Raw genomic sequence first — 27,402 nt, 5'->3', positions numbered from 1 at the left:
GTGAACCTCTCTCTAAGTGCTGCCCCAATAAGCCCCATTGGACTGCCAAGCAAACCTTTTGTATCCAAGGAGATATTTATCTGAGGAGATACTTATCCAAGGTCATGAGAAGCATCACCCTCAGTTATGCTATCATTGGGGAGTTTATCAAACGGGAGGAATTTCTCTTAAATTCGAATGAAAAGAAAGTGGGGCCACAACGCATTCACTTAAAGTTGCTAGTTTAGCACAATTACGTGAATACACATTGCATTCGAACTGTCTTCCCATTGCCCGAAAATAGCATGCATTGCCTGAATTTGCGTGTGGCATTATATCACGCAATAACGTGAAACCACATGATTGCGTTCGGACTGACTTCCCATTGCCCGAATTTGCGTGTGGCAGTCTATCACGCAATAACGTTAAACCCCATGATTGCGTTCAGATTGCCATCAGATTATACTTCCAATTCCCCTTTTCTGATAAACTTGGAAGCCTCAAAAGGATTCCAAACATAGTGTGCAAATAAAAATACAACTGTAGGTTTTGTACAATAACACAAAGAGAATATACTACTTCTAACAATTTCTGGGGCAGGATCCACCAGGAAGTTCTGCTGCAACAGTTTCTTATAGATACACACACATTTACCCAGGAATAAGCCCCTTTGGATGCAATGGAACTTACTTCTGAATAGACAAATAAAAAAATTGCACATGCAGAACATTCTGACAAATTGTGTTCCAGGCCTTCATCCTAATCAGAGAACTGAGAAATTGTTTTTGGGGACTACTAATCCCATAATTCCCCTGTCAGCTTGGTGAGTGGGCATGCTGGTTGGGGATTCTGGAAGTTGTAGTCAAAAAAGGTATAATTCCCAAGCTCTACCCCAGCTGGCTTCCTTGCTCCTTTGTAAGTATGCAATGCATTTTACTTATTTATTTTTGTCTTTTGTCCTTCCTCCCTGCCACCTAGGCTCAGAGTCCAAAATGCGAGAGGTCTGTGCCGGGTGCAACACCCCGATCTCTGACCGCTTCCTACTGCGGGTGAATGAACGTTCCTGGCATGAAGGCTGTGTGAAGTGTACCGCGTGCCTCCAGCCTCTCTCAGGCACATGCTACTGTCGCAACAGGCAGCTATACTGCAAGCATGACTATGAAAAGTAAGTTGCATCTGCTTTTGGATTTCCTCCTGTTTGGCCAAGGGATTTGTCTTGGTTTGGAGTTGCATGAGCTGAGTCTGGTGTGAAGTCTATGGCTGGAGAATTATCAACATAGGTAGAGGCTGATTTGAAGAATCTTATTACCCATGGTGTGGTGCTTTTATTTTTCACCCAGTTGGTTATGCCCACAGCCTGCAGTTTGTAAGTGGTATCTGTGAGCAAGTGTCTGATGTTATCTGAAGTCACTGCAAAACTTGGTAGGGTTGTGGTTGCCATGTGCTTAACTGCTGTGATATGAAAATTTGGGTGTAATTTTTTAGGGCTAAGCAACTAATTGGGAACTGGAGAGCTTAGCATTTGCTCCTCCAGTCAAGTAGCATCTTTTTGCTCAATTATAGACATCCCATAGAATGGTTCATTGTTAGTGCCGATATTTTGTTAAATTCCATTAACCAGGTTTTGGAGTGTTTGGGGGAAGATTTTATTTTTGGTGTGGTTGCAGATTTTATCACATGTGGGCTTGCTGGTGGAAAGGAGAGCAGAATCGTTGCTTGTGTAAGAAAAGTAATCCACAAAGAGAAGGAGAATCCCAGAGTATGAATTTACTGGCATGTGGATAGATCATTAACAGGCTGTTGAATTCAATTTTGAGGTGGGTTAATGAACAGTGTGTGTATTTAGCAGCACAATAAATATAAATATTCTTCAAACAGCAAAAACAATTTTAATTTGAGACAAAAGATTATGAACAGGAAATAATACTGCAGAATGCTGTCGGCATGCTTCTGGCATAATTTAATTTCCTGCCTTGAGTTTGGTTTTCAAAGAACTATTTGGCAAACCAGAGAATAACAGGAATGGGGTAAGGGGAAGCATGGAGACATCCCCTAGCTAGTTTTATTTCATTCCTAAAAGGCCTAAAGACATCCTTTTTATTAATAAAAATTAAAATAATAAAATAAGCAGAATTCCATGTCAGACAGCAGACTCTTATGTTTGTACAGCAAAAGCATGGGTTCAACAAATGTGTACATCATGAGTGATATTGATCAGCTAATCAGCATCACTGTCTAGAGAGCATGAGATATTGACAGGACATAATGCAGGGCACAAGAGACAGTGTGGTGTAATGGTTTGACTGTTATGCTATGCTTGGAGCCCAAGGTTTGAATCTTTGCTCAGCCTTAGAAACCCACTGGGGGAACTTGGGCAAGTAACACACTCTCAGCCCCAGAAAACCTCATGATAGGTTTGCCTTAGGGTCTCCATAAGCCAGAAACAACAACAAAGGTCAGAAGAGTGATGTCACTGCAGCTGGTATGAAGGCAGATGTTGCTCATGCAACAGTTTCACTTGCCCCATCTCCCAGCACATGAGATAAGCAATCTCCATGGCATCACACACACACACACACACCCAAAGCAACCAATTTCCATTGAGAGGTAGGGGAAAGATTATTTGATATTCATCTTCTTTTATGTGCATTCCTATTGCTTACTGATTTTTCAGTACTTCACTTTAATATAGGTCCCCCAATATGATTGCACAAGACCCACAATTTCATTCATATTGTGTTGAGCATTTGAAAATGTTAATGTACTGGTATTTTTTAAAATGTGTACATGGTTTTGCTCAAGTCACATCGCTGCATGGCTTTTGTAGACTTCTGTTCTGACTTAGAATGGAACTAATCTAGACACGCTGAATTGATCTTCAGAAGTAACACCATGAGATAGCATCATAGAACTGAAAGAGCTGGGCAGAGCAGTCTTATATTCACACTATTCCACAGTTTGAGAAAGTTTGTAATGGAAACACCATCTAGGTTGACCCCATAGTTCCAATCCTTGCGTGCCTATCACTCACCTTGCCCTTTTACCCTTAGGATTCCTCCCTGAGTCTGGTACTTGGGCTTCAAGGTGACCACTATACTGTGGCTGTTGCTGTTTAGTGGATTCAGTGTGGGAAAGCATGACCAGTTCTCCCTCTCAGTTCTTAGATGAAAACAGTCAAAACACAGGTGTAGGAAATAAAACTGGTAAAGATTTATTGTATGGCAAAAAAAAAGTTAAATGTGAACTCTCTGAACTCTTTCTACATTCCCAGCTCCCAAGAACCTGTTCAGCTTTTATTAAGTCCCCTCTCCCTAACTGCCCTTAACTCTGTCTCTGACTGCCCTAATGCACTCTTTTTTCAGACTATTTTATATTTTTTGCCCCATAAGACAACCCTCCCCTCTCAGCATTTTGAAGGTTGTAACTGGCTGGCACTGTAGGATGCAGCATGGTGTAGTGGTGGTTTGAGTGTTGAGCTGAGATTCTGGAGACCAGGGTTCGAATCCCCACTTGGCCATGGAAACCCATTGGGTAACCTTGGGCAAGTGACACTCTCTCAGCCTCAGGGGAAGGCAATGGCAACCTCCCTCTGAAGAAACTTGCCATGGAAACCTTGTGACAGTCACCAGAAGTCAGAAATGACTTGTAGGCAAGCAACACACAAATAATCAGGTTTGTGTTTGCCCAGCTTCTCACCAGAGATGCCACTGCTAGACCAGTAGAACAGTCGCTATATCCAGTGTATGTTTTAGCTGTTAGGGAAGCAAAAATACCCAACTAAGTACTTTACTATACATACCCCATTCTTGTAGCAGGCACACTAGTAAAAATAAAATGGGAACATACCACCTGTAGAGAATCCATCACTGTGCCTCCTCTCAATTGCAGGGCCAGGACTGCTTCCCTTATTGCACTCTCTTCTTGGCTATCCCTTAAACCTGTCCCTACCTTGCACCCTCCACAGTATGCTTGTATTTATTTATTTACACTTTTTTGTGCAATTCCAGCACTCTGCTACCATGACTGAAGTAAAAAAGAAAGAAAGAAAGAAAGAAAGAAAATCAGGGTGACTGGGAATAGCAAGAAGGTGGTGCAACAGGGGGACGAAGGGACACTGACATCACATAACTGGAAATTGTGCAACTTGCCTGAAAGTGTCATTTTGCACCCACGGACGTGTACTCTTGCCAGGTCATTGATGAGTTTTGCCTATCAATGAAAAGGGACAGGTCAGGGAGAGAGCAGCTATGGGTCCGATGCGTCATTGTGTGATATGTATCGCCAAAGCCGCTTCTTTCCTGGTGTAATCATGGTTTAAAAGCCTTGTGTAGTAATGTCCTAAGACAGGGGTAGGCAACCTATGGCCCACGGGCCGGATGCGGCCCGGCGAGGCCTTGGGACCGGCCCCAGCCCGGTCCTGCTGCCGATTGCCGCCGGGGCCTTTGGGGGGCAATTGTCTATAGAAGCCTCAGAAACATGCATTTATATTAACATTTTTAAAAAAATGAGCAAATGTTTTCGCGTGTCCTCCATTTTTTTTAAAAAAAGTGTCTTCCATTTGAAAATTTTGTCCTACATTTGTCCTGGTTTATTTATATATTTAATTTTTAAAAAAAATATTTAATTTTTTATTTTTTGGCTTCGGCCCCCCAGTTGTCTGAGGGACAGCAACCCGGCCCCCGGCTCAAAAAGGTTGCCTACACCTGTCCTAAGAAATACAAAAAATGGTGTGGCAATGACAGACACTCCCTCAGTGCCCTGGAAATGCCATCAGCACCCACAAACTGGGTACTTCACTGGCAATGATTTACCAGCTCTGCCTAAATACACAGAGGCAGCCAGTGGACTCAAGACAATAGAAACATGATACTAGCATCTTATGTCATAGTGAAATACCCATGGTTTTCACTGACACAGGGATGGCCATTTTTTACATTCCACCCTTCCACTGACATCAGCGTGAGGGAAATTTTTGGCATCAAGACTGAGGGGGATGTAAAGCGGCAACAGCACAGCAATGTGAGCACTGACTGAGAATTGAGATCTGTTGGAGGGTCCTTCTTCTGCGTTCTGCCACTAGTGGAAATATACTATGGAAGGATGTGGGAGAGGTCCTTCTCTGTGGTGGCATCCTAGTTGTGGAATTCCCTCTTCCTGTAGGCCTCATTGGTGCTGATGTTGGCATCATTCTAGAGCCAAATCAAAACATGTGCTTCTTATTAAAGCCTATGGCTCTAACTGATTTTATCCAGGCTGCACATATCTTATGGTTGTATCCTTTAAAACTGTTTTAAATTGTCTGGTTTTTAATTGACGAGCTGTTCAATATATTTTAAATATTTTTTGAAATTATTGTGATCATATGTGAAATTGATTACAGTCAGGCTTCTGTATCCATGGATACCTTGAAATTACCTTTTTATATATGGGACACCATTTTACTATGCCATTGTATTTAGTGGGACTTGAACATCCACAGATTTTGGTATCCACAGTGAGTTCTAGAACCAAACACTAGAGAATATTAAAGGACCACTGTATATTGTAAGCTGCCTGGAGATCTTTGGATATTGATTGGTATATAAATATTTTAATAAATATGTAGTAAATAAACAAACAAATATGGATTGACAGGTTACAGGTTATGATGTCACTGTGTTTATTTCCTAATCCATCCATGCCCTGCCCATGACTCTGCCCTGTTTTATCCATTCCCCCAAGCTTTCCTTCAAGGTACAGTGGCTCTGCCAATAACAAGTTGCACCAATGTATCAAGGCTATTTCATCTCACATATTATCTACCATGGTGGAAGCGTATGAATCCCAGCCACATCAAAACAGGGGGTCCTCCTGATGTAGTAGACTACAACTCCCAACATCCTTATGGAGGTTGTGAGCAATGAGCATTGCAGTCCAGCCATCTGGAGGGAGCCAGGTTAGGAAAGACTGTCAGAGCTTCTCAGACTACAGACCTCAAGTGGAGGATTGCATCCAAATGAAGTGGTTTAATTTGAAAGGGTTAAAAAATTAGCCCTTGACTAGAAGGTATTTGTTGCCATGGTGTTGAGAAACACTGCTCCCGGATGTGTGCAGTGTACTTAAATCAAACTAAGGAGCAAACATAGCAGACTTCGGGAATTTTGGAAACAGCATTTTCTGGCTGATTTGGGAGAGGTTGTGCCCAAAATGTAGTAAGCCAAGCTATCCACAGCTGGAGGCCCTCTTGTATTCTGCTGAGAGGAATCCTGGGCATCTGGCCCAAAGCTCTCCTGTGATGGCACCCAGCAACCACATTAACTCCAAAAATATGTGCAATTTCACTTATCCACTTCCATCCCTTTTAAACACCTGCCTCCCTCTTCCTTCGGCTATTTCCCATTATCATCACTGTCCAGATTCAGTTTAGACTGGATGTTCCTTGGGGCAAGGACCTCCCCTAACCCACCTCTTTTGCTTACATGATCCATAAAACACTCTATTACCTTGATAACTATTAATTCTTCCCTCTTCTTATTCCCTTCAAGAAAATTTCAGCCCTCACCAACTTATCACTCTCCAGATGTGCATGTGCTAGACTTTGGCTACATCTGCAATGCAGAAAAAATACAGTTTGATGCCATTAACTCTCATGGCCCCATGCAATAGAATTCTAGGATCTGTAGTTTTGTGAGATATTTAGCTTTCTCTGTCAGAGCGCTCTGGCACCACAAAAACTACAAATCCCAGGATTCCATAGCATGCAGCCATGGCAGTTAAAGCGGTGCCAAACTGCATTATTTCTGCAGTGCAGATGCAGCCGAAACCCTCTCAACTGCACTGTCTGGGGTTTGCTCAGTTTGTAGTCCTTTGCATCCAGAGGGCACCAGGTTGAAGTCTGTCCCAGGTGGCCTTGCAATCCTTCTTCCAGCTGCCTGGGTTAAGTTATTATGGATTCCTAATAGAAGGGCTTTCAGATAGTAAGGGAAGCCAAGATAATCCACTGCCTTGACCGTGTTTCCTTCAAAACTTGGAGGCGTAGTGATAAGCTGCAAGAAAGGCTGTAAGGATTGCTCACCCTTAACATGTCTTAGAATGATTAACCAGCACTCCAAACCCATTCCATTCTGCTGCCAGGCCAAGTATGGGACCTGAATGTACAAAACTGCAGGAGAAGAGGTGGGAGGTTTCTACGTCTCCTGACACCCAGAGCTTTGATCGTGGCAGCAGAAACCAAGGGGGAATGTGTCTCCTTGTTCCACTAAGTTTCACACTCCCGTCACCTGCAAAAGAAGGTTACATACTTTGGGTTTTATGCTTCAAGGCCTCAGCAACACCACTAAAGCTTGCTCAGGGAGGCCTACTGGGAACTCTCACCAGAATAAGCCTTTTGGGAGGGTGAACCTGTGTCCTATTTAACAGAGAGCAGTCCTCTATCTGAAGACACCCCAGGGGTGGAGGCATTTGGGTTCTGAAGGTGTTTGTGGACAACCACTGCCACAATCCTTTTTATGGCCCTGGTGACTGAGGCTTCTGGGAAATGAGGTCAAAAAAATCTGGAGGGAGGCCAAAGTTTCCTCACCCCTGGCCTGTTTGAAGGCAGTGATAATCTAAGGCCAGTGTACAGCCCAATAATCATAAGCATGGAGGACAGGAAAGGCCCCTGAAGTTGGCCATCAAGAGCTAGTACTTGGACAGGAAACTGAAGAGGGAGGCACACAGCTCAGCTGGTGACAGTCTGCCATCCCCATTCTTGTGAAATGTATTCTAGGTTGTTGTTTTCAACCAGGGATGGGAAACTTGATCAGGTCTAATGGGGCTAAACATCTACCCCTAGGTTGCTCTGCAGACATGCGTAGACTACCCCCCCCATGCCTCCAAAATGAAAAGGAAGTGAGTAATGGAGAGAGGGAAGGAGGGGAAAGGGTGAGCAGACATCCACTTTTGGTTTTAAAGGGTGTCAGCAGTGTAAAACAGTGCAGAGCCAGCATGGTGTAGTGGTCTGAGCAATGGACTATGACTCTGGAGATCAGGGTTTGAATCCCTGCTTGGCTATTAAAACCCAGTGGGTAACCTTGGGCAAATCACCCACTCTCATCCTTAGAAGAAAAGGGAACCCCCCTTCTCAACAATTCTTGCCAAGAAAGCAATAGGCTCACCTTAGGTTCCCATAAGTCGGAAATAACTTGAAGGCACACAACAACAACAAAATGCAGCGGGTGCCATCTAGGAATGACAGCTCACAATTTTTGCTGTCTTCCCTCCCTCCCTCCTGGCAGAAGTATGGGTCTATACTGTGCATCTACACTGTAGAAATAATGCAGTTTAACACCACTCTAACTGCAGCAGCTCCTATGGAATCATATGGAATAATGGGATTGATAGTTTTACAGGGTCTTTGGCTTTCTCTTCCAAAGAGTGTTGGTGCCTCACAAAACTACAAATCCCAGGATACAGTAATAGAGTTTATGTACATGCAGCTGGATTACAGGATATTCTTCTGCTACTTTTGTCTCCCTTAGTGTCAAAAGAGAGCCAGTGTGGTTGAATGCTGGACCAGAACTCTGGGAGACCAGGATTTAAATCCCCAAACAGCCATGGAAACCAGTGGGTGACCTTGGGTAAATCACTCTCTCTCAGCCTCAAAGGAAAGTTATTGCAAACCTCCTCTGAATCAATCTTGCCAATAAAAACTAGTGATAGGGCCACCTTAAAATCAGCGTTCACTTGAAAGCAACTGTAAACATGATGGAAATTGTAACTCAACACATCTGGATGTTTTGATTGGTAGTGGTTATGTTGTTTTGGAATGATGGGCATTGTAGTCCAAACTCATTTTAATGGTACCCTAATTGGTGGTGGTAATGTGTGTGCTGTTTGGGGATGATAGTATTTGTGGTTCAGCACATCTGGGATGTACTGAGTCGAGAAACGCTGCTGTAACTTATTAAGCAGCCTTTGTGTTGTGAGGCGGAGGGATGACAACCGTGTTGTTTTGAAAAGGGAGAGCTGCAGTCCTCCTTTGGCAGACAGCCCTGACAGGAAAGGAAATGCAGAGACAGCAGACAAGACTTTTGAGAAGATTTCGGGAAGAGTTTGTGCATTACTCAGGAGAGCTCTCTGAATCTTGGCAGTCTCCTTGAAAGTTTTCTTTTAACTGTCCTGCCTTATCTCTCTCTTCAGAAGAGAGAGCGCAGCCTCCTCCACTACACTATGCTCAGTCACTGACGCAAAGCTTTGGCAGCAGAACTGGACGGGGGTAATAAAAATACCAGCATTTGCCCATTTCTTAGTGATGCATAGCCAGAGGTCATAAGAAAGAAAGGGAGAGATACACAAGCAAGAAACACACAGGGCCTTGGCTGCTTCACTTTAAAGTAGCTTTTGCAGAAAAGGAGTTGGGAGTCGTAAATGGGTCATAAATTCAAGGCAAGTCTGCAATGCTGATGAAAGAACATGCAGGGGATGTTGTGGAACTGTTTCATTCAAAATCTGAACTGGTGTCCTGGTCTCAGTACTTGAAGAAAGATGTACATACACTGAGGAGGCAAAAATGCTATCTTGGCCTCCATTAATAGAAGCGTCTGGAGTACTGTGTCCAGTTCTGTGTTTAGTTCTGTGCATCTTTTTAAAACAAGTTGGAGCAGGTTCAGAAAAGGGCAACAAGGATGATAAGACATATGAGGAACAAAACATACGAGGAAAGATTGAAAGAAATGGCATGTTCAGCTTGATGAGGAGAAGACTGAGGGCTGACATGCACTCTTTTAGTACTTTAAGGGCTTCCACAAAAAGAAGCATGCAGGTTTATTCTTTGCTGTCTCAGAGAGTAGAACTAGATCTAATGGTTAGTTTACAGGAGGGTAGATTTCAATTGACCCTGGTGGCTCACTGGGTAAGATGTTGGCCTTGACGATCGCAAGATGAGCAGGTTGGCAGTTAGAGGCCCAAGTGCTACCTGACGGACTGAGCTCCCAGCACTAGTCCTGACTTCTGCCAACCTATCAGTTTGAAAACCTGTGAAAGTGCAAGTAGATAAATAGGTGGGAAGGTAACAGCATTCTGTGCAGACATGCTGACCCCATGATCATGGTTGTCTTTGAAATGCTGGCTCTTCAGCTTAGTAATGGAGACAAGCACTGCCCACTACAGACCTTTTTTAAACATAGATTTCAGTTGAACAATAGAAGGAACTTCTCAGTGGTAAAAGCAGTTTGGCAATAGAACCAATGGTCTCGAAAGGTGATGGGGCCTTCTTCCCTGGACATCTTCAGTGAAGGTGATAACAAGGTTGAGGCTTCTAGAGACAGAATTTTGAAGGAAACTAAGGCCTACTTTTACACAAGTCTTACAACACTGAACTGACACTGTTGATCCCTCTTGATTTCATAGATACCTATAGTAGGTGTGTGTAAGTGCCTTCAAGACAACATTTGGTGACCATAAGAATTTCATGGGATTTTCTCAGGCAGGGAATATTCAGAGGTGGTTTTGCCTGTTTCTTCCTCTGAAATATTGTAATTTACCATGATATGTAATTTCCACCCACCCACCTAGAAATTAACTCTCTGCCATGTGCGTGCACACAGAGTAATACATACAAGAAACCTTTCTAACTGCATGAAAATAAAGCAGTGATAGCTTTCTCGAGGGGTCTTTGTTAAAGCTGCACTTAGTGGCTTTGTTAAAGCTGCACTTAGTGATATAGCAATATCAATATCAAATACATTTCTATACTGCTTATCAGTGCACTTAAGCACTCCCTAAGCAGTTAACCATGTGTAAGCCAACTGCCTCCAACAAGCTGGGTACTCATTTTAGTGACCTCGGAAGGATGCCAGGCTCGGTTGACCCTGAGCCACTGGCTGGTATTGAACTCATAATCTTGTGGTTTATGAGTGAGTGGCTGCAGGGCAGGCATTTAACCACTGTGCCACAAGGGCATAGGGGTGGAAGTCCCATGATTTTGCAGAAATCTTAACCAGCACAGCCAGTGGCAAGAAGTGCTGGGAACTGCAGTCCAGCAACATCTGGAGGGATACGAGATCCTCACTGTTATCTAGCTCATTGAATTCTTTTAATAAACAACTTTGAAAGATGCATTAAACAATGATGTAGTTTATATACAGTTTGTTGTGTTAGTTAAACCAAAGTTACTTACTCTGAAAAACAGTAAAAGCCCAACTGTGTTGAATGCTCCATTGTAAAAAATTGGGCTGGCATTCTGTTCAGTAGTTACAAGATGGTAAACTAGATTTACTGTCTCATAACTGCAGGGCATTCAGGTTTATGGTTGTGAGCTGTGGAATATGACCCCGACCCCCAAAAAACCTACCTTTGCAGCCTGACAATGCACCAACAGAAGTGTTTCTGAAGCGCTGAAGTCTGGGGTGCAGGGTGCTTAGAAATGGCATTTACAAAACTCTCCTGGTCTCAAAACTCTCCTGTGGCAGGACTCTCAGAGGTCTCTTTAAATGTCTATTCTGGATGCACCACACAACTGAGAGAACATTGCAGATGTCATCCACAAGCACCCCATTTCCAGCACTTCAGTAACCTTTCAGTTAAGGTGCTGCCAGGCTACAGAAAATAAATTTTGTGGGGATAGCATCATCAGACTTAACTACAGGATCTTGGCCATGGTTTTTGAATCAACTTTAAGGTTATTTTTGGACTGTAGTTTGCTGTGCTCCTTAGGTTACCACATTTGGCTTGCTACATTTGGTTCATTCATTTGGTTTGGATACTGACAGGTTTCCCCTGCATTCCCTAGCGTAAATCTATTAGACCTGTGGACACAATAATGCTGAAGCCAATGAAAATGTTACAAAATGGGAGCAGAGGATGCCATTGGGCCTTTTCCCATGATGACCTTCCATGTGATGCATTTTATGTTTAAACAGGAGTGGGGGAAAATTGGCTCTTCAGATGTTTTGGACATGAACTCCTAGAAGCCCGGCCAGTGTGGCCAGTGGTAAGGGATAATGGGAACTGCTGTCCAAAACATCTGTAAGGGGAACAGCTTCCCACCCCTGCTTTAAAAATTCAGAACAGATGGGGAGGGAGTCCTTTCTGGTCACATGCAGTGTCCATTATTCTTGCAAATTTGTTGTGATGGTGTGTGCATTAAGAGTAGACTCTGTATGTAAAGAGGGTATTTATTAGCTTTTTGTGTTTTTTTCAGGCTAAGTGGCCATGTTCTGGAGGAGTTTATTCCTATGCTGGTGAAACATCAGGAATAAACTCTTCCAGAACACAGCCTCATAGCCAAAAAAACCCACAAAAAACTATAGATGCCGGCCATGAAGCCTTCGACTTCACATCATCATCATCAATGTAATGCCCTCATGATCTTTTCCTCAGCAAATATGCTTCTTAATGCTGCCTAAAAAAGGATCATAGTGTTTAAATATGCTGTTAAATAAAATAGGAAAATCTACTTCTCCCCTTAAAAAAAAAAGAGAGTTACACTGACCCACTGAGTTCAGAAGGTTTTACTCCCAGCGTAAATGGGTAAATGGGTAGAGGGCTGCAGATTTTGTGATAACATTGCAAAAAAGAAAAAAAGGGAAAAAGAAAGGAAAAAAGGGGGGAGTGAGAAAATGAATACAGCCACCATGATCTCTTATAGAAAATAGTAACATAATAGGTGAAGATTCTATTTTTAAGTGCTACCTTGCCATTTCACAGTAACTGAAGGAATGCAGGAACTATAATCCAAAAAGGTAACTTCTTCAAGTGCTGGTCATACATATAAACACACTGATATATGAGAGAGATACAGAGATTATAGAGAGAACATGTCTCCCTGACTGTAGCTATACTTCACAGTGAAGATTTTCTGTAGTAATGTTACTCATAAAGCATCATTCCTATATATCACTGAATCTAATGGTAATAGTTGTGACATAAACAACTAGCAAAATTAAAATTATACCTTTAAATAATAGTATCTTACCACAATGCATTTACAAATATAGTCGCCTCTCCTTTTTCACAGGGGATCCGTTCCGGATTCCCTGGCGAAAATGGAGTTTCGCCTATATTCAAGCCCCTGGGATTTGCAGTTTGTTGTGGCAGGGAAGGTTAAATATCTCACAAAACTACAAATCCCAGAATTCCATAGCATTGAGCCATGGCAGTTAAAATGATGTCAAACTACATTCATTCTGGAGTGTAGATGCAACCCATTACTTTCCTATTTTTCTAAAATCTTATGCTGATCATTGGTTTAGAGGGAATGGAGGGGGGATTTGGGCCACCTGCTGTCTCTTTCTGCCTCTGGAGCAGATTCTTGGTATTGATGCCAATTATCTGACTAGGGTTATACTGCTGGGGAGTCCCTGGGAGTGTCAGCCATGTGCTTGGATTCTGTGGAGGGGGGAATCATTTCTATCATCGGCCGAAATCTACTCCCTGTTAATGCAATCTGTGTTTAGATACCCTACCGTGGTTATAGCTGGGATGGGGAGGACAAAATGAGCACATGGTCCCCCCCTATAAGAACTCTGCCCCTTCAGTGAAATTTTCCTTCAGTCCCCAAATTCTGATCAGGGAACTGATATATTGGAAACCGTTTAAAGCAAGGACTAATCTACTCACTGCGTTCACATTCCCTTGGTCACTTTGCATGCCCATATTCTTTAGATACCTAAGCTGTATTTCTAAACACTTACTGAAGCTTTAAGGTACTGCAATGCAAATAAATAAATTAAAAAAAAATTAGGGACCAAAAGAAAAATTTCATAGGGAAGGACAAAGAATTTTTATGGGGGAGCAATGTCCTTATTTTGCCCACCTCCCTGTAGCTACATCCCTATATCATCCTGATGGGTAGGATGTTTTAGAAGATATTTGGGATTGTTTCCATTGTAAATGGCTTACATGTTGCTAACTGAATGGCGAGAGATGTTTAATGCTCCCAGGAAAAACACAAAAACGTAACCATGGGGAAAATCCTACTGCCTTGCCATTTTGCAAATTGTATGTGCCTTCAAGTCACTGGTCGACTTATGGTGACCCCATGAATTTCACAGGGTTTTCTTAGGCGAGGAATATTCAGAACTAGTTTTGCAAGTTCCTTCCTCTGAAAAATAGCTTACGGCACCTGGAATTCCTTGGCAGTCTCCCATTCCAGTGCCAACCAGGCATAACCCTGCTTAGCTTCCAAGATCAGACAGGATCTCGTGCCTTTAGGAATTTAGGCCTTATTTAACCATGTTATTATTGCATTGCTTTGGTATGAGAGACATTCTGTTTGATCTGGCCTCACTGCTGTTGCTTCTTACTGCAGCATCATCAGTGTAGATGCATCTTGAGTATGAGGACAGTTTCCCTGCCCTAATTAGCTTACAGTCAAAAGGCCACAAATTGTGCAGCAAAAAACCCCTCCAAACCACAACAAACAGGTTTGCAGGATACTACAGTTTAACAAACTTTAGGTGTAAAGATTTATTAACTAGACTCCAGTTTATCAGATGCATGGAGAGATGTATGGAGAGAAGGCAGAAATATAGTGAGATTAAAAAATGGCAAGAAAGAAAAGAAAGAAGAAGAAGAGCACAGCCAGTGACAGTTCAGCTAAAGCTTAAAAGTATGTAAAGCAGGCAGAGAGTGACAATACATAACAGCAGTATCCAGTGATAAAATACAATCCCCTTAGCTCTGCTAAGTAAATTAATGCCTTTAGTGTACAACAGAAAACCACTGCTTTTATTTGAGTCCAGATCAATAGAATCACACTTTGTCAGTCCTAATTCAACTATTTCCTAGTGGAGGCTCCCTTTGAAATTGCTCTGATACAGGAAGCTGGAGAGAGCCTTAATAAGTGTGTCTGCATTTAAGATACTACAGTACTAGACTTCCTTAACTGCATGGCAGAGGGGATGTTTCACAGATGACAATTTGCTGTGTTAAAGTAAAAATAAATTTGTGAGTGCTTGAACTTAAGTGCATGGGCACTTTATCCTTCTGTGTCTCTAAAGTATACTGCCTTATTCTGTGTCAGGTGCCTGGTTCATTTAGCCTAGGGTTGTCTGCCTCAGCCTTCTTTAACTGGTACTTCAGACACATTAGACTGTAACTCCCATCCTCCTGAGAAATGGATGGGGAAGGCTGGTCTATACTGATTGGGGAAGGCTGGTTCATACTCACAAGCTGTGGTTTTCCAGGATTTCAAACCTGGTTCAACCTAGGAAGGCCTAGGACAGACTTTTGCATTCAAAAACCTGTGCTCTGATACTGAGTAGCATTCCTGGCTTCATTTCCACTTACAGATAACTCAGTGTGCGATCCAAATCGATGGATCATTTCTACACAGGATCGTGGTTTACACTACACTTGCCCCAATCTCATTTTCTGTCATTTTCTGGCATCAAAATAACCTACTTGTGATTCCCATTCATGAATGAATCGATTCAAAATGATTTGGTTCCAGCCAGCCGAAGGGGAAATTTGAATCGATTCCAATCCGCTTGTGGCTCACACTTACGCGGAATTGATTTATTGAAAAAGAAATGGAAAAAATCTGCATCAAAAAGATGTGGGTTAAATGGGTCTGGAGCACGATACCCCTCCCAGAATTGCTTTAGCAATTTGGATTAAGTGGGCACCAGGGTCATTTGAACTAGTTCAAACCAATTTGCAATCCGGTTTAAAAGGTAGTGGGAGGAGGCCCCTGTTACAGAGCTTGGAAAGTGTTTTGGGGTTTTGTGGCTTACAATTCCCAGAACCCCAAAAGTGACTCTTTAAAACTCTGCTCCTTCCCTAACTACCCCTTTTCCATATAAAACCAGTGTATTTCCATAAACCATACCTTCTCTTTCTAAAGTGCGCTCTTTGAACGGGAAAGGAAATGTTTAAAGTGGGGAAAGATAAGCAGACAGCTGCAGCTGGTTGCGGGGGAAGGAGGAGAATCCCTTGGCTGCAGAGAGATGAGATGTTCAAAAGGAAGATGGATGTTGTGCTCCAGTCTGGCAGCTTCCAAGGCTTGGGGTGCAACCTGCTCTCTCCTCCCTCCCTCTGTTCCAGCCCATCCTGCCTTTCAGTCCCCCTGTTTGCTCTCCACTGCACCCCCACTGCACAGCAATCCTGGCCACTACCTCTGGGCACCTGCCTTATAAATCCTGATTCATCAGGGGAGGAAACATGCCTGCCTGGCCCCATGATAAAGTGGATGCAGCTCCTCCATCCTCGACACCCTTCCTTGGCTTTGAAGTCTGTTTTTATAGAATGGCAGGCGAAGGCGGGGGATGGCGAGGAGCCGTCAGGAAGGACCTGAATGGGCAGCCCTCCAGTGCCAGAGGCCTCCCCTTCCCCTTCCCCTCCCTCCCCCAGGGCTGTCCCATGTGGAGATGATTTCCTCATCCAGGGTGAACTTGACTCGAACCTGGTTCATCCTGGCTGATACTGGAGCAGTGCAAGGAAGCTGGTGGGGAGGAGGAGTACAGCACTGAGGACTCCTAAGAAGGAAAAGCACTAAAGAATTCAGATCCATTGGTTTATACAAATGCAGCCCTTTAAATCAGGAGCATTGCTCGTGCGACCCTCCAAATAATGCAGGACAGCAATTCCCTGGTTTGCTCCCCATTAACTCGGCTGTCTGCTGGGAACTGCAGTCCAACATGAGGGGACCAGACAATTCCCATCCTTCATTTAAATCATATTAGTGGCACCTTATACTGAGGAACCAGCATGGCATAGTGGTTTGAGGGTTGGACTACAACTCTGGAGACCAGGGTTCAATTCCCAGCTTGGTCATGAAACCCACTCGGTGACATTTGGCAAGGCTGCATTTCTCAGCCTCAAAAAGGCAATGGCAAATTTCTTCTGAACAAATCTTGCCCCAAAAACCCCACGACAGGTTCATCTTGGGGTTGTCATAAGTCGGAAGTATCTTGAAGGCACATGACATGCACACATATTCAGGAGGCTTCTAGTTTTGTAAAGAACTTCTTCTTTTTCAAAAATAAGACACTATGCAGACTCAGCAGTATCATCTCTTATTTCTAAGGATGTGTCTACACAAGCCAAATAAAACAGTCTCATCTAGTGTTCACTCCAGCAGTCTAAACAATGTATGGGATGACTAGGGCTGAATCCAAGCCTTTCCATCCCCTCAGGGCCTTAATCAAGGGGTGGATGGGAATTTATACCAGTTTTGAGCAGAAAATCTGAATATTCATGTATGCTGGTGGACTGTGGTCCATAGAGGCATTGGTGAGAGGCTTGGGAGAGGAGTTCAGAAATACATACATGTGCATGCATGGAGCCACAGCTGTATGGCTGCACATACTATGATTTATCAGACTAGAGGGAGTTTGAAAAGGAGAACGATGTCTGGAGAGTGCTATGAAACTCACTTTGGCATGTGTAGACAAGCCCATGGTCACTGCAGATTGGGGTAACCTGAAGGTGAACTGGATTTTCCTTTCAGTGTAGATGTGCCCTAAGCCTCTACAGTGCAAAACGTTTTGCATCAGATCAACCTCACTTTTCTCTTCCTGCTTCAAAACACAAATGTCAGTACATCACATTTAGTTTGGCCTCAGTGTACCAGGGCTTGAAAGGCATACAGGGGTAAAAAGACCATTTTAGTAAGCTCTGGTGCCTGATGGGAGCAGGATAAGAAAAGGGTCAGTTTGACTTCCAGAGGAAGAAAAATGAAGCCTGACTTGGGGTGGTGACGAAAGCAGAGATAGGCTGCTCCTGTTGCTTTTGGAGACTGACACAATTTCTACACTGTTACTCTCTCTTTGGGTAAGCTCTTTGCTTACCACCTACTCAACCTGTGTATTTGTAAACAAACAGCAACGACCAAAAAACAAAACAAAATACCATGCCTCATGCACAGTCCAATACAAAGTTAAACACACTTAAGCCCTTTAAAAATCAATGTACTTAAAGTGTGCTTAACTTTGTGTTGGTGAACTGCGATCTATACACCTCCATTACCAACACATCATTTGACCCTTGGAAAAAAACCTAGCCTTCGACCTTCCTTCTGCTAGGTGGAAGAGGGGGACAGGGAGCATGGACATTTTATCTTAAGGGTAAAAGTGTAAAAGCTCACTATTTTGCTCAGCCCAGATACTGTAGATAGGGAAGGCATTTCACAGCAACAACATGATTATGAATCTATCTCTGGTTCATCTGAATGTGTGTTTTATTTATAGAGCTGCCATGATTATGAAGTTTGTGCGTTTATGTTCTGGGCTCTGTCAGTTTGGGAATGGTGTGAACAAAGAGAAGGATAAAATTGCATGTAATTAACATCATTAATCATAAGCTTGATAATGTAGGGGGTGAGATGTCTTTCCGTCCTCTTGTGTCTAAGTGGAAGGAAGATAATCTGAAGCATGAGGGAAGAATCTGGATTATTATTATTACTATCTGATACAGGAGTTGGCAAGAAAAGCAAATTTGCTTGCTCAATGGGTCCCTTGTTAAAGTTAAAAGCAGCAACAGAAATGGCAGCATTTAAGACTCAATCTCTGCAAACGGCCATTCAGTTCCGTGCAAAATTTTTCCCAGACTGCAAATCAGAGTGCCATTCCATGCAACTCAAGGAGCTCAGTGTCATACAAAACCTACTCAGGCTGCAATGTAGGTTCATTTCTAAGTTTCATGAGTTTAAATAAACTCGGCTTTGATCAATCATCAGAGACTGGGGGTGCATCTGCACTGTAGAAATAATGCAATTTGACACCACTTTAACTGCCGTGGCTCCATCCTACAGAATCTTGAAGAAGGCTAAAGATCTTGTAAAATTACAAATCCCAGGATTCCATAGGATGGAGCTACAGCATCCAAAGTGGTATCAAATTGCATTATTTCTACAGTGTAGATAGCAATAGCAAATACATTTCTATACTGCTTTTCAGTGCACTTAAGCACTCCCTAAGCGGTTTCAATGTGTAAACTAATTGCCCCCAAGCTGGGTACTCATTTTAGCAACCTTGAAAGAATGCTAGGCTGAGTCAACCCTGAGTCCCTGGATGTATTGAACTCACAACCTTATGATTTTTGTGAGCAAGTGGCTGCAGTACAGGCATTTGACCACTGTGCCACCAGGGCTCCTTTTAGATGCACTCAAGGACAGAAGAAATATGGGACCTGGTTGAAGGAACACTGCAGGCTGCATCCATCCAATGGCTCAGAGGCTCTCTGTTCCTGCTTCAAAGTCACATATACATCCTTTTCAGTATAATATCATACACACACCCGAGTCCACTGCTTAGCAGGTATACCTGGACCTGGCTCATATCAGTGACAGATTCACAGAGCAGCCAACTACACATACACACATACACACCAGCTCAGTCTGTTTAGTCTTGATCTGAAATCTGCACAGTCAGCATGCCCCATAGAGCAAGTGCACTACAGCAAGGCTTCCACCAATGATTCTTTTCAAATGAAACTGACACCCTTTCATCTCTTTTATATAGTTCTTCTGTGCATTGTTTCCATTGTCTTTTTATTTCTTCTTAGTCATGTAATATGTGGCTTAAATATCCTAAATATCCTGTCTGATCTTGGAAGCTAAGCAAAGTCAGCCCTGGTTAGTATTTTAATGGTAGTCTATATTTCAGAGGAAGAAATTGGCAAACCACCTGAGTCATCCTTGCCTAAGAAAACCCTAAGAAATTCATTGGGTCACCATAAGTCAGTGCTTCTCAATTATTTTCTGTCATGCCCCCTCCCCCGGAAGAAGAAAACATTTCGCGCCCCCAGCGCGACTGTAAATAGTATCATTTGTCTATAAAATTGGTCAAACGAGCCCCCCTTTACAGAGCCTCGCCCCCCCCGGGGGGCGCCCCCCACTATTTGAGAAGTACAGCCATAAGTCAACATGTGATTTGAAGGCACAGACACACCCATGGAATGTTTTCCCCTGATGGCCATACAGCATCCCCACTCTTGGTTTAAATTTCCCTTTGATTTCTTGGATCTTCTGGAAGAGATCTATTGTTAAATCGAAGGCTTTCATGGCCGGCATCCATAGTTTTTTCTGTGTTTTTTGGGCTATGTGGCCATGTACTAGAAGAGTTTCTTCCTGACAGATGCTGGCGAAACGTCAGGAAGAAACTCTTCTAGAACAGACCTATTGTTCTTCTTTTTTTGTTGTCATCTTCTATTTCTCTGTCTTGATTATTATAGTATTCTGACTCTGTTTCTGTGTATTTTACTTTTCCTTCTTGCCTGTCCTTAACTGCTGGAAGAGTCTCATCTGTCATCCACTCAGGCATCTTTTTTATTTTTAGCTACAATAGAGTCTTTTTGCATTCCTCCCTGACAATGTCCCTGGCTTCAATTTAAAGTTCTTCTGGCTGATGGTCAATTAGGCACATTGTCTTTAAATTCTACGGGGATGTTCTTCAAGTGGTATTTCATCACAATGATTAGTTTAATGTTCTTCTTTAGCTTTACTCTAAATTTAGATATTAGTAGTTCCTCACTATAAATGCCATCCTATTTTTTCTTAGATTTTCATTTCCTGGGTAAAGCACTGTGTAATTATCTGACTCAAAATGTCTCATGCTTGTCCACTTTAGCTCACTCATCCCAAGTATTGCAATGCTTATTTGCTCCATTTCTTGTTTTACAAAGACTAGTTCCCCCTGATTTATCTCGTTTTTGTCTCTGAGCATATGAACAGCAGAACAGCCTTTTGGTTTGAGCCCAGTTGCCACAGTGCTACTCACAGTTGTTCTCTGCTCTACTACAGTAGCTCATTGAGTGCCATCCAATCTGGGAGTCTCATCTTCTGGCTCTATCTCTTGTTTCATTTTTTTAAATTGTTTCATCATGGGAGTTTTGTGACAAAATCTCTCCAAAGGAGGTTCATGGGGCCTCTCTGTGTAACTAACAAGTGTTAGCTATGGTGGCACTGCTGTTGTCTCTGAGAGAGCCTCCATTAATGTTACCCTCCACTACTGCTGCTGACCAGTAGATGTTTGGCACATTTACTCTGGCTCCTCAGCAAAAGGTATTCTGGATGTATTCCAGATGTAGAATACTGGCCAACAATTTCATGATGTCCCTGAGATATGAAAATGATTGCAAGGGTTCCTCTAGGATAAAAAGGTTGAGAGATGATGCTCTAACCACTTTACCACACATGCATAGGGTTCTGTTGCTAAACTCTCAATCACAAGGCATCCATCATAAACGTAACCAGCACTAGTATAGAGTCTAGCAAGGATTTTCATTTCCACCACCCAAATAGTTGCTCCTCAGAGACAGGACCTATATTTCCTGTGGGGCTCAAGAGTCAAGTGTTTTCCCTCAAATGTAGTGCTTATTTTTCTGCTGCCACCTTCTGCCATGCTGCTTGTACTCCTGTTCTGCTTTGAACAAGGTTGAGAGCACTTCCTATACATCATTGCCTTGTTGGAGCTGTTCTTGATCTCATTTGCTCATTCTGCTCTTTGCTGTGCAGCCGTCACTTTTCATTAGCCCTTTCCCTAGACTGTGGGTTGTCTTGGGGCTCCCACTCAGCAGATCAAGACTTTAATACAAACTTTTTGCAAAGGAGAATGGGAGGCTGGAATTAAATTTAGGAGTTGGAAAGGTGTTTGGTAGGCAGATCAAGGAAACTGGGGCAGGGGAAGTTATGCTTTCACCAAATGGAGGCAAGGGTAGCTGCAAAATAATTATGAAGAAACATAAGAGATGTGTCTCATTATCACACACCAAAGTATCCTGTGTCATCATGCACTAAGTACAAAAATACACAAGGGAGCGATATCTTCATTGGCCAACCAAAATACACAAAATACATCATTTTGAAGCTTCACTGGTTCTTCATCAAGCAAAGATGCTAAAAATCAAACAGGAGAAGAAAAGTGATGATGGCAGAGTCACAGGCCAACTTTTTGTCTCAGATGATCTTCTGTTGTCAGTTAAGGCCTATAGGGCTTTCAGTGTGGGCAGAGGCCACTCTCCTTTTGATAATGTGGGGGCTAGGGACAAATGGAAATAAAAGACAGGTAATGTAATTTCAACTCTGTTAGCAACAGAAAAGTAACGTCCCTTGGACAAAAAATGCAGATTTCTTTGTTTGAATTAAATTGTACTGGATGAAAGGTCTGGGGGCTTCTATGAAAAAGGTGAGATGTACAAACTCTTAGTGTCTGAGTATCTTGATGTCCTTAGGGACCCCTGGAGTAGTGACTCAAAGGGGAAGGAGTCACAACTAGACATGCTAGGACAGTGGTAGTTTGCTTTGATGATTTTACTATGCCAAAATCTGTACAAAGCCCCAGTCCAAGGGAAAATGACCCTGAAGAAGAGGGCTTGATGCTTCATGTAGATTTTTTTGGTCCCATACATCAGACTCCTTCTGTGAAGAACTCTGAATCTGCTGCCCTGAACTCTCACTAACTGGCCAAAGTTTATCATTCATCTGTAGGTTCCTGGATGAGAGGATATATCAGGAGACAGCCGAGTGACTGTGATACGCATGAATCAGTCTACGTCAGAGCTCTTCCTCTTTCTCTCACTCTCTGTCCTAAGGATCAGGACTTCATAACACATCAAGTCATCATGGCTAACTTGTCCCATTGATTGCCGTTGCATCTATGCTAAGCATAGTCGAGTTTTAAGCCAACTTTATTTAATTATATATTGTTTAACATTTATGAAACACACCTTCTGTCTATCAATTATTGGGGTGATATCAAACAAGGCTACTGTACAATAATGCTAAGTACAGATGCATATATATTAAACAAAGGAAGGAAAGCATTCAGTTAAAAAAAAATCAAAGAGTAACAGCAAAGACGAAGACCGTGAACATTCAAAGTCTATCAAAATCCATGTCCCACCCAAAACATCAAGAATGAGAAGGACCAGTCTTCTTGTTGTTAAGTGCTCTATCTTCTCACTGACCTCTTTCTATAAATGCATTTACAATGACATGAGGATTTATACATCACTTGTTGTTGTTGTTGTGGTTGTCAGTGTTAATTGCTCTCAAGTCAGCCTCGACTCTTGGTGACCCTGTGGATGAAACATCTCCAAGATGCCCTGTCCTCAACAGGATGATTCTAACTTTAGTGCTCAGTTATAAATCTTTACACTTTAGGATCTTGTCTAGTGCTTTCATAGCTGCATTTCCATTCCTAGTCTTCTTATTTCTTGACTACAGTCTCCATTCTGATCTAGAGGAGGAAATTTGATAATCTGCCTTCCCTGGGAGCTCTCCTAGGTCCTAAAAGGTCTACAGCTGTCTTGCTTGTGTGTCCCTGCTCAGCCCTGCTGTTTAAGGCCTATCTTCCCAGGAACCTTGCACAGTAATATACTGACTGATCAGGACAGCTTTCAGGGATCACTACAAGTTACTTGGGGTTAAGTACTTGTGACTGTCTCCTCCTCAAAGCATGTCCAACTTCTTTAGAACTTCTCTACCACTGTCATTATTCTGACCTACTGGAACATGGCAGCTGTTTGATAGGGTTTGTTAGCTTGCTTAAACTTTGTGAAAATTAATGTAAAATGTTGGATTGAAACTAGAGATTATACTAGTTAATTATTTATGTTATTCATTCACATCCCACTTATTATTATTATTATTATTATTATTATTTATATAGCGCTGTAGGTTTGCACAGTGCTGTACATAAAAACAATAAATATAAAAGAGTAAACCTGCCTATGGCGTACAATCTAAGAAATAATAGGATAATACATATAAAATACATAGCAATACAGGAAATGGGACTCAATATGGTGTGCAACTTATTAAAAACAGTATAGTTGGCCTCTGTATCCACGGATTCTGTACCCAAAGATTCAGTCATTCACAGCTTGAAAATATTGCCCCCTCTCCCCCAAAAAGCAAACCTTAATTTTGCCATTTTATATTAGGGACACCATTTTACTATGCCATTGTATATAATAAGATATTGAGTATCCACAGATTTTGGTATCCACAAGGGATCCTGGTACCAAGGGACCACTGTATTGATTTAAAACTACAGTCATTCCTTCTTATCCGCAAGGGATCCTCAGATTTGCGGATGGCAAGGCCATGGATAAGAAGAGCCTAATATATATAGAAAATCACCAGTAATAAATATAAAAATTATTTTGAAAAGAATAAAATATTCTGTAAAGTTAATATCATTAATATTTTCTAAAAGACTACGTAAAACCCAATAAAACAGCTCAGCACAGCATTAAAAGCAGCTCCATATCAACTTCATGAGAAATAAAGATTTAAGCTGGCATCTCCCAGCACAAACAGGAAATGTGTCCAAAGTTGTGGTGATGCTCAGGAGAAACTAATAGGATTTTTCATCATTCAGACGTCTCTTGGGAAATTTAAGAGCATTGATCACTTTGCTTAGCACTTTCCCCAGATATGTGTGACATTCAACCTGAATTTCCCTATAATGGCACATCAAGGTTTAGGTGATAGAACAGTTGTTGCCATTGCTCTTGTTGTTGTTATTTTATTTTTATTTCTGGTATTGATGGTGCTATTAAATGTTGAAGTGTGAGTTGCACTCCAAAATGGTCCAGCTTCCAGCACCCAGACACTATGAAGGCAAACACACAACTCCTACAAAAATAAATTTCTCTTCTTTGCTTATATCCATTGGCCATTAGGTCTATGGATAGATTCAAATTGCCATTCAGTAAAGACGGCCAGCATGATCAAAACAACCTTCCAGAGATGCTGCTGCAGGAAGAAAAGATGAATGAGCTGAGAAAGCATCAGGGAAACGTGAATGAGTTCTGCCTCAAAATCCAGAGAATCTAATAAAAGGGTTTTTTTTTCATTCTTGTTACAACAAACAAAAAGGAACAGTATTCATACCAACACAGATATATACACAACCCATAATTAATTGTACTGTTTTACAAACTGCTTTTTAAAAAACTTTTTAATTATATATTTTAAATTGTTTTTAGTGCTGCCCATAGTTTAATTCCATTTTAATGATGATATATTCTATTTTGTAACTATATTGTACTTGCGTTAACACATAAGCTGCCTTAAGGTGGAGTATAATTAAAGGGAATAGCAGCAACAAGTGCAGGAGTTGTTTTATAAGTGCACATTGTTGTTATTGTTGTTGTTGTTGTTGTTCATGTCATTTCCAATTTATGATGACCCTATCATGGAATTTTCTTGGCATGTTTCTTCAAAGGGGGGTTGCCATTGCCATCCTCTGGGGCTGTTACTTCTATATGCATCTGAGGAATAGACTAAATTCTGCGAAACCTCATGCTGCCAACTTCTTTATTTCAGTTAGTCTCAAAGGTGCCGCAAGAGCTCTCTACATACTTACTTATCCAAGGTCACCCAGTGGGTTTCCATAGCCAAGCCGGAATTTGAACCCTGGTCTCCAGAGTCATAGTTCAGCACTCAAACCACTGCACCATGCTGGCTCTCAAATGTGCACATACCCAAGGAAATACCAGCATTACAAAATCCAAATCCCAACTCATGTATTTATTAATGCTTAGGCCATGTGAAAAGGCCATTCACATACCAAGAGTTAAAATACATAGCATAACAATCTTGCATCTAAAGAATTTAACATTCAATTCAATTAAACACATAAAATACAAACAATAATACTGTAATTAAATGAAGGCGTCCCCAAAGCAATCAACAGCAATATCAGCAATATATCTTACTCGAATTCTCAGTGCTGCCTGGGCAAACAGAGAAACCTTGAGAGTTACCATAGAATCAGTATCAGACAGTATGAAACAATATTAGAATCTAAATAAGGCAGAATAGATCCCAGAAATTTGGCTCTAGGTTCAGAATATAATGAACAGGAAAACAAATAATGAGGTACATCCTCAATTTCTGGGGGCCCACAAATACACAGGTGGAGGACCAAAGGGGTGTGCGAATATCTGCCATCAGTCACAACTTAGGCATGGTTTGAAAGGGAAGGGCTGTAAAAGCTTGCCTGAGTTTTCGAAACCCAGCCCTTTGGTGGCCAAAGACAGCCTTGTGATGGCCAAAACTGGAGCTGCAGAGATACCCAGAGAAAGTATTAACAATTTCTTAAGAAACATAATGTGGAGGGACTCCAGTTTAGACATCTGAGAGTCATCCCATCCCCAAACAGCAGCACCATAGAGAATCTGGGCAACGACTTTACTCTGGGATGTTTTCAGGGCTGGAACAACCAGATGACCTGCTGCAGTGTCATAAAATCTAAGGATTGCTCCAATAGATCTCAGAGCCACTGCTCTGGTAGCTGCTATATGGGGCTCTCAGGGGAGGTTTTCTGTGAAATGAATGCCAAGGTAAAAATCAAAACTAGTTGCCATGTGCAGGCTGAAGCAGCCCCTGTGAAATGTTCACATTCATCTTGCCTTTTCTGACATTAAGGTTTTCAGAATATTTCATTTTAAGGGATATATTTTGTCTTAGAGAAGTTATAGGCTACCAACATCCATTTTGCCACCAGCCTATAACTTGTGTGGCAGCCAAATAACTGTCTTGCATGTCCCTTGTGTAGTTCCAGATATCCCACTACCAGCATGGTGATAAGTCTCTGAGTGCCATGCAAGTTATTGTAGTGGGAAGGCATACCACTGAAGGAATCAGTCTGGGGCTTTGTGCAAGGCAAGGATGTGCTCTCACTAGTGATGGACAACTCTGACAACTTTGTTCCTCTCTATTTCCCATTTTTCCATTTTATGTGAAGCCTGTCTCAGACTTCAAGAACCCATTTTTAAAATCTCATGAAAATTCCTATGCATTTTTGGTGCATGTTTTTCCAATACATTTAACTATCCATATAATCTATATCTTAGAGAGCCAGCATGTAGGGGTTTAAGTGCAGACCTATTGGACCAATAACAACTTGTTCAAGACAACACCAACGTTAGTTCCATTGCTTCTGTGAGTCTATTCTAGTAAGGACTAAAATTTGGAATCATGCCTTTGTTTTTACCTGCTGGCAACTGAAAAAATATGACTTAGAAGGAGTTTTTATTAATTTCAGTACACTTCATAGCATCACAGGATCTTTAAATTGGGAGGGACTACAAGGGCCAAACCCTTGCCATGCAGGGATACATAATCCACACTGTAGAAATAATCCAGTTTGAGACCATTTTAACTGCCCTGGCTCAATGCTAGGGAATTCTGGAAACGCTAGTTTTGTGAGACATTTAACCTTCTCTGTCAGATAGCTCTGGTGCCACAATAAACACAATTTCCAGGATTCTCTAGCACTGAGCCAAGTCTCAAACTGGATTGTTTCTGTAGTGTGTTTTGAACCTAAGACACTCCCGAAAGAACCTAAGGCACAACCAATCTCCATTTGAAGATCTTCAAAGAAAGGGGTCCACCATCATCTGAGGCAGTTCATTCTACTATTGAACAGTTCTTACCATCCGGAAGTTCTTCCTAATATTTAGGTAGAATATCTTTTTATGTACTGTAGTTTGAATCCATTGCTCTATGTC

The 27,402-nt window shown here is 42.0% G+C and overlaps 1 protein-coding gene across 1 annotated transcript in view; it reads left to right on the top strand.

Annotated features, from left to right (window-relative positions):
* Positions 1-979: 979 nt before the first annotated feature.
* Positions 980-27,402, top strand: part of LOC121920251 (LIM homeobox transcription factor 1-alpha-like) — a 76,273-nt gene continuing 49,850 nt past the window's right edge. Inside the window, exon 1 of the mRNA XM_042447354.1 lies at positions 980-1,144. The gene's annotated coding sequence lies outside the window, so the exon portion shown is untranslated. The remainder of the gene's footprint in view (positions 1,145-27,402) is intronic.

This window comes from Sceloporus undulatus, chromosome 2 (genome assembly GCF_019175285.1).
Source record: "Sceloporus undulatus isolate JIND9_A2432 ecotype Alabama chromosome 2, SceUnd_v1.1, whole genome shotgun sequence".
Classification (NCBI taxonomy): Eukaryota; Metazoa; Chordata; class Lepidosauria; order Squamata; family Phrynosomatidae; genus Sceloporus; species Sceloporus undulatus.
The sequence above is the reverse complement of the archived record's forward strand: the minus strand, read 5'-3'. Positions and strand labels throughout refer to the sequence as shown.